Source organism: Archocentrus centrarchus, unplaced genomic scaffold (assembly GCF_007364275.1).
Source record: "Archocentrus centrarchus isolate MPI-CPG fArcCen1 unplaced genomic scaffold, fArcCen1 scaffold_22_ctg1_1, whole genome shotgun sequence".
Classification (NCBI taxonomy): Eukaryota; Metazoa; Chordata; class Actinopteri; order Cichliformes; family Cichlidae; genus Archocentrus; species Archocentrus centrarchus.
Window position 1 is genome coordinate 643 of NW_022060253.1, and position 6,705 is coordinate 7,347.

Below are 6,705 nucleotides of genomic sequence, written 5' to 3' on the forward strand. Positions count from 1 at the left end.
ATGCCTTTACCCTATGAAATGCGCACACAATGACGTCACCTCATTCACTGCTAGCTACATCGTATCATTCATGATCATCTGTGTAAACAACGTTTAAAGATGCCGCTACAGCTCTGCAGCTGTAATTGTTTCAAATCATTTTTGCTCGTTTGAACTCTGAGGATGTTTTTAAAACGGTCTTAAAAGGCTGTTTCTATGGTGGTTGTCACGGACGCCTCAGTAGCTTCTTAGGCTAACCTGGCGCGTCCGGTTCCTGCTGCTAGCTATCTGCCGCAGGAAGGCTGCGTCCCATTTCAAGAGCCGCTGCTCCGCCGTAACTGTGGCTCAAACACCACTTTATCCTTTAAGAAAAGGGCTTTTGTAGCCACTGATGACGCACACGCACCTGTATGCACGTCACTGTCACAGTGTGACTTCACTAAAACCTCTAAAGTATTGTTTATAAGATGGAAAATGAACCGGGCAGGGATCTGATGATGGAGGCTCTGCAGCTGACGTTTCACAATCCTGATTGACTCGCTGTACATTCATAGAATTCATCAGAGCAGAGTTTAGACTGCACAGTGCGCTGCACTCACTGTTACTGTGTCAGCTGCTGCCTTCATATATGTTTACTGCTGAGGTTTGATGAAGCAGGTGGAGGAGAGTCAAAGAACGCTCACAGCCAGCTCATCATTTCCATGCAAGGAGCCTGCTTTGATTTTAGTTTGATTTATAATCCTGAACCAAATGTTAGATATGACTGATGGGCTGCAGACCTGCAGGGTGCAACATAACTTTCACCCAAGGATCCCAGGATAGAGCCCATCCCCACCAAGACCCTGGGTGGATCAATGGTGAAAATGAAGACTGATAATCAATATGGATATTAAATAATATTCCACTTCTTATGCAATTTCCTACTTATTTGTTAGATTCAGCAAAAGTAATATGGATGACATTTAGAGTCTGAATTACTAACCCTAGCTCAGCATACAGTGATGCCCTGGACTGCCAGTATTATTAGTTTGAGAAGGAGAGTAGTTTTGGTCACAGTTTTGATTATAAAATAAAAGGGAAAATATAAGCAAACAAAAAGCTTAACATTGTGAAGACTTGGAAGAACAATGTAACACTGATGAGAGGATTAGGCTCATTATTAATGATGAGTTAGACCATTAATTCATGTTCTATTGTGAATTGTCATTGTTTTGGTATGCTTATGGTCACCACCTCCAATCCAGTTATATGCAAAAACAATAAAAAATTGTATATAAATTTGATTTGATTGACAGTATTATCAATAGCATAAGAGCACATTTTTCTAATATTTTATTAAAGATTTGATACTTTATTTTAATTATACTTTACTTTGATATTTTATTTTAATGATACTTTATCATATGCCAGTCCTAATGCCAGAAGGATTTTTCACAGCTCCTGCTTTAAACAGAACTTTATAATTTGACCGCATGTATGTTTAAAAGGTAATAACTCAATAATAAAAGCATAAAAACACTGTTATTATCTCAACTATAATCACTTTATAAAATGAATTTCCTTTCTCAAACCTGCTGTGAGTCACTGCTGCTGACCACAGCTGAAAACAGTGGCAAAGCTGAGTTACTGAATTCAAACATGTGTATGTGCCTCACTCAGAGGAAGAGGACTCGAAGGACACAAAGAGACGGGGTAAAAGTCAAAAATCCAAATCTTTAGTCAAAAACAGGCAGTGGGTACACACAGCGAGGCGAGCAGTCCACAAAACAGTCTGCAAGGGTCACACAACACAGATCAAAATGAAACAGAAATTTAAATAAACAGAAATCAAAAAACTTGAAGCAGGTGAGGTTACACACTGACTCACAATCAGTTCCAACGAAGAGAAAACCAAGAAAGATTACAAAAGAAATCAGGAAATGACCTCAACATGAAAAACATCTCATGCATCATACATGTACATAAACACGCTGTACAGGTACAATATGGTAAGTGTTAATATTCAAAGCTGGCTCTACCTAAAGCTTTTATAAAGTCACTAAGTCATCAGTGATTAAATTATTCTTTTCTTATGTGCAGTGAGTGTGGCCTGTAAAAATGCAGTTTTTTCAGTTAAACTGAGTTTTTTTGATTTTTGTTTGTAAAACAAGTGCAAAACAGTCGTGGTCAGACTTTTACAGTCGTAGTTGCTCTTGCTGTCATCTTCATAATCGCTGTGATCGACACGTGACATCAGTCCCTTCTCTCTGAAGACTCTTTAAAACGTCACCTTTGACCTTGAGGGGAATAAAGGAAGCACAGGTTCAGGCAGCAGCCAGGCAGTTAGAAAGTAGATGTTTTGAGTGACTGCTGTATGGTTACTATGGTTAGGTTACTGTACTTATCAATGTACTTGTACTTGTATTTATTAAAGTACACAGACCGACAGAGAACAGATGCTGATTGGTGCAGGAACACGCTCACCTGTGGAGCCCACTGAAGCTGCGGTTTTCTTTTGTCTGTCTCAGTCTGCTGTTGAAGCTGGAGCCTGTTTGGACAGTCTGATGCTGAGATCCTGCCCATCTGAGTCTGAAAACACACAGCAGTGATTAGTTTGTATTATGGTCAAAGTTGGATCTTTATTTTTGTCCTTCTTGTGAGGCTAAAGTGGCTCAGACTGTCTCTCTATAATAGGCTCTCATTTGAAAGTAGCGACAGGGTTATCGACTGATCCACATACCTTCACCTGCATGTTTTCTTTGAAGCTGCAGGCAGACTGCCCTCCGCCTTGATTCACTTGTAACTCTGCAGACCAGCTGGCCTCTGAAGTCATACTCAGCATCTGTAGCAGGAAACAGGAAGTTCAGCTCAGATTCTTCCATCTTTTTCCTCCATGTTTATATGAACACTCCTAAGATGGGCAGCAGGTAAGATTAAAGAGTTACACACTTATTAGACAACAGTAACAGGTATTGCTTGGTTGCTGGGTTTCATTGTGTGTATAAAAGTCCCAAACTCAGCCTATTTATTATAAAAACACAGCACCAATATTCAAAGATTCAGATATAAGCAGCCTGTAAGTGCTGTGCTACACCTGCAGTGCAGAAGAACATCAGTCAGCAAGTCCAGACAGTGAGATGGACTCATCTCCTCTGTGACTCCTGCAGTTCTTCAGGGTAAGGACCACAGTCTCTCCATGCTGTCACATCTGTCAGCCCAAACCTCTCAAACTGTCTGCTGCTCTGCTGCTTCCTCTGTGATTAAAGCTAGTTGGAGAAAATCACATGCAGAAGTGAAGAATATTATATTACTAAACATTAGAGCTCAAGGTTAGATAACTTTAGATCTTCATTTCAACAGCAGAACAAACAGATCAGAGGACAGGTGGCAGCATTTCATAATCATGGACAGTGAGATGTTGGGTGGTGTAGCAGCTCCTGATTCTGAATGAATACAGTTTCTTTCAGGCCCCTCTTCTGTGGAACCAGCTCCCAGTCTGGATTCAGGAGACAGACACCCTCTCTATTTTTAAGATTAGGCTTAAAACTTTCCTTTATGATAAAGCTTATAGTTAGGGCTGGATCAGGTGACCCTGAACCACCCCATCTCCCCTAGTGACACTACTATAGGCCTAGGGTGTTGGGAACGTCCCTGATGCACTGAGCTTTTATCTCCACCTCCCACTTTTCACTCATCGTGTGTCTGTACCCACTGCTACCCAGCATCAACTGTGTTTGTCCGACTCCTGATGCTCGGTTTTCCCTTTTTTCCTGTAGATGTTTTTCTGCAGATTGCTCAAGCAGTAACTCATAATATTTTTTCAAGAATCATCTCAACCATGGCAAGCTTATGATACTTTGAATATTAAAAATAGTAATACTCTCACTAAGCTATGAACCTAATTACCCATATTCATGACTTATGTAAGGGTGATGCTACAGATGTTACAAGGATAAAACCTTTTGTAGACTTTTATGCCATTCCAAGTATTTTTTATATGGTAACAATCAATTACGGTTATTATTGTGTCAATTATTATTGTAGAACTGTGGCCAAAGTCACATTTGTCATTACTTTATTGTGCTCTTCTTGGCAAATGGTGACAAACATCCGGGCAGTTCTTTTCTCCTGTTTTTGTGACCTCAGCATGTCGAAGTTACCGAAGATTAAAATAGTGATAATTATAGAAGACATTTCTCTCTTTTCCATCTGTCTAATCACAAATTTTATACCTCAGTTATTGCACTCGTTATTGTGTTCTACAACTATGACTAACCTGAGCAGGCTTGGAGCTAAAAGAACAGGACTGCAGGGATTCCTTCTTTCTGAGCTTTGCTTCCTCACAAGACCAAAGGTGGCAGCCCGGGTCACAATCATATCACGATCCACCTGAGAAAGAAACATGTACAGTAATACGAGGTTTGTTGTTTGACCCTGCAAAAAGACCAAGGTCAGAAAAGCCCAGAGAACACAGATACACAGGGTCCAACATTCATACTCCAATATTAATTCTTCATAAATGAAGAGCACCAGGTTGACACAGTTATACTATTACTAGATATCACATTACTTTGTATGAATTAATAATAAACCAGAAACAAACTTTGGAGATACTGAGCATCAAACTGGAGACCAACATCTACTAAACATCTTTGTTGAAGGAGCCCATCAGAGATCTGTAGAGTGTAAACCTGTGGTATAAGCAGCAGCCACTGAAATATTGCTGTTTTGTTTAATAAGATCCACCACATGAAAGCCAGGGTGGGAGGGGTTTTATGACCTCTGCAAACTGACTGACCTCTGCAGGTGTGAAGTGGTTTCTCCAGAACAGGAAAGCTGCAACCCCCGAATAGAAATCTGACTCTCCAGTCACAGGCAAACAAAAAGCTCCAGCAAGAAGAGGCTGTGTGGGTCTTGCTGGATGTTGCTGATCAGAGCCTGTACATCAGCAGAGGGCTTCTGCTCCCACTGACCCACCTGGATAGTGACTGCAGAGCTGCGCTAGCAACAGAAAACAGAAATAACATTTAAAAATCCAAACAGGATTTGTCTAAAGACCACTACACCATCTTGGAATCAGTAAACAAAAATGCATCACAAATTTATAAAAATCATTGATTCTTTTTTTGAATTAAATATGAATACATTGCTTAACACATCACAACAGACTTTCTAGAACAATCTAAAAAGAAGTTAGTCTGTCCACATGTGATTGTCAGGGTGTGGATGGAGGGCTGGAGCCTATCCCAGCAGGCACAGGCAGGTTCACCCTGGACAGGTCACCAATGTGTCACAGGGCTGATAGAGAGACAGACATGAGTTAGAGGAACAAATCCATTTAAAATTACTGTCAGCTCACTTCAACTACATGTTTGTGTGCTTCTGTCCTCACATCCATCTTCTCAGGACGCTGAATTGTTGTTAGTCTTCTTTAGACAGACCTCACAAAAGGTTGATGTGGTCAGTCCAGTAATCTGAAGATATCTTTGCACAGGGATGAATCCAGTACATCTCACCAACTTCATTTAACAGTCCTGAAGTGCACCCTCTGAACCACTGTTCCCACACCTGAATAAAAAATATTGGCATGTAGAACTAACAAATTCATCTAATCATAAAAATACTGGCGTTAAGACAGAGACACAACAAAGGAGAGTGGGAAAAGTCCAATTCAGCACAGACACACAGACAGAGATGAACTCTGGGTTTGTTTAAAGCTGAGGACAGTGAATCAGGATTCCCAGAGTCTGACAGCCTCTCCATGATGGGAATATTACTGGAAGTTTCAGCTCACTCTCAGGTGCCAGCAGGTCGAATAAAGCTGCATCCTCGGGTTTGCCACGGAGGATTAAAGGTAGCCAGATTCTGTACAGACAAATCATTTTATTTTACATTGTCCACAACCCTGGCTCAGTATTGCAGTAATCCTTGATTAGAACGATGATAACAACCTTTTCGACCAGCTAGGAGGTGGAGACGGCACCTACTGGCTCTTAACTATGGGCCTGAAAACTGCTAATAACGTCCAGTTAATGGACTGATAACATTCGAAGCGGGTGTATTAGGTTCGGGTTCGCTTGAGACATAATTTTGGTCCGAATCTGGACCGAGGTCCGCCTATTGGTGATGGCTGCCTTAGACTGAGGGCATACTATAAGCAGGTTCTGGTTTACTAAGTGATGGCTGCTCTTTTCCCACACAAGCCTGGGCACTTCTCACATCTCTCTTCTCAGAAGTCACCCCCATACAAGCCTGGGCATGACTTACTGCTTCTTACTTTGATGTACATTAATTTTTAATTAATTAAATATACAAAATGAATAAAATTGTGTATGACTGACTAATCATTGGGGGGAGTGTCTTTGTTATCAGCTCAACTTTATTGGCGCACAACAGCTTGTGTTTACTTTGTTCTTTGTAAAAGGCTCAGAGTAAAGATTTGTCCCATCTGTTTGTAGACATTTACAGCTTTGATTACAAGTGCAGGCAGAGGATACATGTAACAGCATGGTATGGAATAAGTAAAAGTTCCAGATATTAAAGAAAAACAAGAGTCCCTAAAAGCCTTGGAGCAAAAGTCCAGCTGGTACATTTGAGGGTAGAAACGAAGATCAACTGGTAAATTGAAGAAAGAAGAAACAAACATTTGAAATATATCAGTCTGTAATGAATGAATATAATATACATGTTTCACTTTTTGAATGGAATTACTGAAATAAATCAACTTTTTCATGATATTCTAGTTTT

At 40.4% G+C, this 6,705-nt stretch overlaps 1 long non-coding RNA gene across 1 annotated transcript; it reads right to left on the minus strand.

Moving 5' to 3' along the window:
- Positions 1–2,058: 2,058 nt before the first annotated feature.
- LOC115775604 (uncharacterized) lies at positions 2,059–4,995 on the minus strand. The gene is made up of 6 exons (XR_004019369.1): positions 4,757–4,995; positions 4,235–4,347; positions 3,053–3,224; positions 2,699–2,800; positions 2,443–2,547; positions 2,059–2,255 (listed from the first exon to the last, which is right to left on the minus strand). It is a non-coding gene; the product is annotated as an uncharacterized LOC115775604 (long non-coding RNA).
- Positions 4,996–6,705: the final 1,710 nt, after the last annotated feature.